This window comes from Lactuca sativa, chromosome 9, assembly GCF_002870075.4.
Source record: "Lactuca sativa cultivar Salinas chromosome 9, Lsat_Salinas_v11, whole genome shotgun sequence".
Taxonomy (NCBI): Eukaryota; Viridiplantae; Streptophyta; class Magnoliopsida; order Asterales; family Asteraceae; genus Lactuca; species Lactuca sativa.
The window spans coordinates 188,034,889-188,042,222 of NC_056631.2; positions in this window are offsets into that span (position 1 = coordinate 188,034,889).

The window sequence follows — 7,334 nt, forward strand, 5'->3', positions numbered from 1 at the left end:
AGTCCAAGTTAGTGTGTCGGTTAACCACACACGCTCCACCAACGACTTGGTAAGCTACAAAGTGTGAATTCCATGGGCTAGCACCAAATTCACATTTTTCCTAAAGTAACTAAGATTGGGAATTAAATAAAAAATATTTAGTTACTTTATAATATTCATTATACTTTTAATGAGAATTTAAAGTCATTGTCCTACCCGTTCGGTTAACGACCCTCCACCAGTCAAGCAAGCGGTGGGTGAGAGTGGACACCCATTAAGTCGCCATTTTATAGGCAACAACCTTATACCCACCTTATAGACCGGCTTCGTGAATGAGGCCTACTAACGGTAAAACGACTTGTTCTTATACATATATATAATAATTAACCATTAATGTTATAAATAGTATAAATGTTGAATTTTAACTTTTAAAATTCTAAGTGTTGGAATTAAAGTTTATTAAAGTGTGTGAAACTTTTCCAAATTCCAAAACTTGAGGGCAAGTTTTGAAACTATTCAAAACTAATTAATTCCATGATTTATGTGTTTAAAGTAGTTTTAATCCAAAAACTCTTCAAGTTCCATAACTTGAGGACAAGTTATGGAAGACTTTAAACTAATAAAAGAATTACTTTTCTTTATTTTATAACTTATAGAATTAATTAAGGTTACACTTTATTTATATATTTATTAATGAAGTGACTCTTGAACCTCCATAACTTAAGGACAAGACTCTTCATCTTTTGTAACCATCCAAAACTTTTCATTTCATAACTTATGAATTAAAGGTTCATAAAAATGAAGACTCTTCATTTTCATGTAACTTATGTGTTTTAAGTGTGTGTTAAAGAAAAGTGAGCTTTGGATATCCATAACTTGAGGATAAATTATGGATTCCATTAAAACACATAAATGATCAAGAATTAACTCTAAACAATTTAGCAAATAATTCCTATCATCTTCTAAATTCATAAGAACATGAACATGATCATCAAAATTTCAAGAATTATATGAACACATAAAATCATGGAATTTTGATTATAACTTTGAAATTGGTCCACCATCATCATTACCACATCAAAAACAGGTTTTATGAGTCCAAAACAGTTTAAGGTAATGATTCTAGACCAATTCCAGCACCAAAACTCAAAGATATGTTGTCTGGGGGTCCAACTCGTCGAGTGCATGAACCAACTTGCCGAGTTGGATGAGTTTTGCCTTGGAATCGTCGAGTCCCTTCATGGACTCGGCGAGTCAGCTGTGCAGACAGCATAAAATCTTCGATTTTCAGCAATTTGCATCAAGTATTCAAACAAGCAAGCCTAGGCTCTGATACCACTGTTGGGTTTTGAGCAATCTAACACTTCCTAAGTGTGCATGCAACCCTAATAAACCTTGGATCTATGTTTGTCTAAATACATGCAAAATAATAATTTTCCAAGGTTCATAACCTATCTAACATGGCATGGGGTACTTTTAAACACAAAAGAGTTAGAAGAGATTACATACCTTTTTGATGGGATTGATTCTTTGGAGTTTGAGGGCCAAGCACCAATAGTGTGAATGCCTCAAATGGAATCACAAATCACCACAAACTCTTGGAAAACTTTGAGAGAGTACACACACACTTATATTTTCGGCCACACACAAGCATACACCACTAGTGGCTATTTCATGCAACATAGGCATGCTTATATAGTGTACATGGTTAGGGTGAAACCCTAATAACCCATGACCTTTCCTTTTCCAAGGATCCATGGGTTAAAAGCTCCATGGATCATCCATGGACTTCCATCCAAGCCTAGCCCATTAACAAATGAGTCTTAGCCCACACCATATAAAACCAATAGCCCATAATCTAATTAGTCTTCCTTTTAATCTCTAAATTAATTCATAATTAATTTAAGACTAAAACTAATTAAATAACATAACTTCATATTAATATATTATAACTTATAATATATTAATAAACATATGTGTATAACTCTCATAAAATTATCCATAAATAGTTCGGATGAAATGCAACCCAAATGGACCATGCCGGGTCGGGTCAAGTATATACCAAATAAGTTATGGACATAGACTCCTTATCCAACAAGGTATTGGAGCAAGTGGAGTGTGGAAATCAGCTCTTATCTCATTCATCATCTTCTGGAGGTAACCAAATCGCCTTTCTTCTTGTGAATCCCTTCCATTGTTGAGTTTTAGGGTTTTTGGTGAAGTATTAAGTTGAAAGGTTGAACTATGGGCTAGATCTGAGGTTGTAACTTCAGATCTGGACCCTCCTTGGATGCTAGAATCATAAAGTTGTTGTATTGGTGGTGATTGAGGTCCCTCTTAGACTGGAAGCTTCATTAAGAACTTAAAATAGACATTTAGAGCCTTTATGGCCATGCATGCACGTAAAGTTTGCAACTTTACATGATAAGTATGCCTAGAAGCTTGGATCTGTGATTTGGGGCCGCTGCATGGCTCAAATCAAGTCTGTATGGAAAAAGAACTGAATGGACTCGGCGATTCATATGAAGATGGCCGTGAACTCGACGAGTTGGATGAACAACTCGGCAAGACCGATGAAGATCACCATAAGACTCAACGAGTTGAAGAACAACTCGGCGAGTCGGATGAGTTTTCCCTAGATTATGTATGCATGTGTATCTGTCGAGTTGCAAGGAGGGAACTCGATGTGTGGCCTTAAGTTGATCGAGGATCAAAGGAACTCAACGAGTGACTCCGATGACTCGGCGAGTTGGAATGTACTTCGGGGAACTCGGTGAGTAGCCAAGGGTACTCGGTGAGTTAAGGTCAACATGGACTGTTGACCTTGATCGAGGACTTTGACTTTAACCTGGGGTTGACTAGTGGTTTATGGAGTACCTTGTAAGGTTAAGGACTTATGAGTATGATGTACTATGATGATAGGTGGTGGAAACTGTGTCAAGTGATCCGAGAGTTGGAGTTTACCCTTCGTGTCGACATTTGCGAGGTGAGTTATCCTCACTATATCGATAGGGTCTATGGCACCAAGGCCGCCCCTTTTAGTTGTTATTGTTATGGTATGTTGCATGTGGTTATGATTTGTTAGTTTGGAATCGAGGTAGACAGTATGTTATGCTTTTATGATCCGTAGGGATTGATGTGATCGTGACCTGATGGGTCGGTACTCTAGTTACAGGAGAATTCTATGATTATGATCAGTGAGATAGATATGCTTGATGTTTGTATACGCCAGTATATGATAGCTATGCGCACATGGTTATTTGCTTGTTGGTTGGGTTGAGGCGGTCCTGCTTTGTGCTGAAGGCCAACTGTGACATCCCCTAATTTCTCGGCCAGAAAAGACCGATTTAATTTATGATTTTTAAAATAAAATCAGAGACATCTTTTTAAAAGATGTTGTGGAATTGGTCCCCAAACAACATATGATAAAAGTTTATCAAAACCCTTCATTTAGAAGGTATATATTTTCCATATATATATATATATATATATATATATATATATATATATATATATATATATATATATATATATATATATATATATATATATATATATATATATATATATATATATCAAAACCTCGGGATGTCATGTTCTGATACAAATCAAAAGCATAAACAAGACATTATAAGCCTTTCAACAGTTATTTACACCTACTAGCCTATAATCCAAAAATCTCTCGTCGTCCTTCGACTATGCTCGGGGTCGACTACCTGTAACCTAAAAGCTAAGTGGGTCAGGCTTGGGAGCCTGGTGAGCATATAGGGTTTTCAAACCACAATAATAATAAACTTATTAAGTTCACCAATCAACAATAACCCTGACTACCCGTTCCCGTTATCCTCACTTTACGTCCCTAAACACTTTTCACAAGGGACCTAGCCTAAAGAATATCATCGGGATGGACACTACTGCTATGGGGTTTCCTCAACCATTCATGTCCTAAAGGCAACCATGAGGGGGATGGAGTATAGCGAATGAACACCCAAGTTCATTAACACCTACAGGTTGCGGACCTGCTAATGTTTCCCATTGGACTGTCTAGAAAGTCCGTGGTCGTCATCCAAACTCCGCTAGATGACTTGATCTCAAAACACATCGAGGCCTCTCATCAATTTTATTTTATCACACATCACTATCTACCCATGTTCTACCAACATATTTGTAGATAAAAATACATATACAATTTAAAACTTGTATAAAACATCAACTCAACAGTCACCTCAAATAAACAATTAATATATTTGCACGTAGCACGTATTATAAGGTAAATACTTTATATCTATATGTAAAATGAAAGTGACTATACAATCACATGATTTGATGATAATCGGTCAACAATTCGTTTCCTAAAACGATCGTTTCTAATAAAATCGGGAGTTTTATTGAGAAACCGGGCTCTGCAAAGGTCGGGCTTCGAAACCGAAAGGATAAATTTTTCGGGCTTCTTAGGCGCTTCGTGGAGTATTCCGGGGTTATAATTGATACCGGGGCTTTGGGGAATGTTAAAATGAAGAAAATATGAAGAAAGGGGCTAAATATGGCAAAACTCCAAAAGTAACCGAGAAGGCTCGCATACCCCTTGTATTTATAGGGGTCCGAAGTCGGCTCCGATGGTGGGGTCCGCAGGCGAAGGTCCGCAGGTGGCTGCACGTGCGAATGCCTCGGTGTCGGCCTCTGATTGGACCGCGGTCTACTGGTCCACATGCGAGGTTCGGAGGCTAGGCGGTGCGAGGCTCGGTCCAGCTGCCAGCTTCGGATTGGGCCTCACTTCGGTCGAATCAGAATCCGCCACGCAGCTAGTGTTCACGCGAGGGAAGGCAACACACGTCGGATCCTCACTGGACCCCTTCGGATGACTCAGCAGCTCGGATGACTCATCCAAATTTCGGACACGTGGCACTTTTTCAGCGAGGGTGACGTGGCAACTCGTGACTATGCGAATTTTCTCGATTTTCGCGCCAAAACTTCTAAAATCCATAACTTTCGCATACGAGCTCCGTTTTGACGTTCTTTATATGCACACATAGCTAAAATTACGCTCTACAACTTCCGTTTAAACTTTGTCGGCTAATTTTGACTTTAATTTTATTATTATTATTTTTAACAGACCGGGACAGAAAATCCGTTAAAAATTCATAACTTCTTCATCCGACGTCCGTTTTCATCAGACATTTTATCGTTGTGCTACTAATGAAGAGACATTCAATTCTCGTTTAGGTTGTGTCGGCTAAAAATCACTCGATCTAAAATTCGAGTTTTTTAGTTGTCTACTGTTAAGCCGAAACTTCGAAAAATCATAACTTCCTCATACGAAGTCAGATTTGGGCGTTGTTTTTATCGAACTTCTCGTTTAAACGAATACTACGACTTTCATTTAGATTACTAAGGCTAAAAAGTAGTTTATCAAAAACTCACTTTTTACGACATTCGGCATCGTGCCGGTTTATCGTGAAACTTCGACAGGTCATAACTTCTTTGTTATAACTCGGATTTTGGTATTCTTTATATCCCCGAAATCCTTGTCTCAACCACTACAACTTTATGTAAAGATATCGGCTTTATCTAATATTTATTTTTGACGCTCATTTTTATTTTTAATTAATTAAATCCTAATATTTAAGCATAAAACACATAATTCACATAAAATTCACATAATTCCTTTTCATTTCTTCTAAATGAGTTACAAAGGTTAACCTAGACCATTATGTCAATATTAATGCCTAGCCTAGAAACACGGGCGTTACACCAACATACCCTATGAGCCGTCCGGGGAGACTGTAGGCCCCCGTGGCAGACCAGTCATGCCGAAGGCTCGGGATAGATTCAGACAGACTGTAGGCCCAGTAGGGCGGTCCAGTTAGGCCGATGGCCCAATATGCATGATGATTGATTGATTATTACTGATATGGTATTGTCATTGTGGTATTGGTATTTTGGGGGTAGCTCACTAAGCCCCTAGGCTTACAGTTTTCAGTTTATTGTTTCAATACTTCAGGAGTCCATGGAAAGGCGAAGGCGTGACCGTACCGCTCCTCATCCTTATGTTATGATTTTTGGGATACTCTGATGGAAAATGATTTGAAAACATTTTGTAAACTATGCTTTACGGTTTTTTATTTATGATTGAAAAGTTTAAATTTGGCATAAAATTTATGGATGTTACATACCTGTCTTAAAATTTGATAATGATACTTTGTGTGCAGCTTGCAAACAAGGGAAACAACATCGTCAAGGACATCCGATAGTCATCGATTCGAAAATTGTTGAACCATTGGAACTTCTTCATATTAATCTTTTTGGACCATCGACTGTTGAAACTCTCAATAAAAAACGATACATTTTGGTTACTGTTGATGATTTTTCTCGATTTACTTGGGTTTATTTTCTCAGGTTAAAATCTGAAGGAGCTCAAACAATGATCGATTTCATCAAAAATATTGAAACAAGTTTGAAGAAAAAGGTATGAAAGATTAAAAGTGATAACGTCTCTGAATTTAAGAACAATGTTCTTGATTCATTCTTAACAAACAAGGGGATTTCGCATAAATTTTCTTCTCCTTACACATCTCAGCAGAATGGTGTTGCTGAAAGGCGAAATCGTTCTCTTTGTGAAGCAGCAAGAACAATGCTTAAATATGCGAACCTTCCTCAATATCTTTGGGTTGAAGCAGTCTCTACTGCATGTTTTACACACAATAGATTGTTTATTCATCGAAGATTCAACATTACTCTTTATGAAATTATCAATAACCGAAAACCTAATGTCAAATTCTTTCATGTTATTTGTTACAAGTGTTTTATCATGAATCTCAAGGATAATCTTTCAAAATTTCAGTCCAAAGCTGACAAAGGAATTTTCTTGGGTTATTCTCATAATTCGGTTGCATATCGAGTATTGAATAGATGAACTCGGAAAATTGAAGAAACATTCAATCTAAGTTTCGATGATTATTATATCAAAAAAGTTGAAAAGTGTTTTGAACAAAAACCAATTGTTAATGAATCAAAAGATGAATCTAAAAATATTAATTCGTCTGATTTTCATTATGATTTAATTTTTGGTGTTCCAAATAGGGCTGCTGATGTTGAAGTCAATGTTGAGGATAATCAAATTCCTGAATCATCAAAGCATTTTGACTTTTCAACACTTACTCGGGATGTTGTTGATTTAAACTCGACATCTCATTCTTCTGGAAATAGAGAAAGTATGCCAAATGATCAAGTGGAGGGGGAGCTTATTCATTCGAGTTCTCATGTTGAGGGGGAGCATTCTTTTGAGGGGGAGAATAGAAGAATGAATGATAATGTTGAGGAGGAGCAACCTGAAAATGATAATGTTGAGGAGGAGC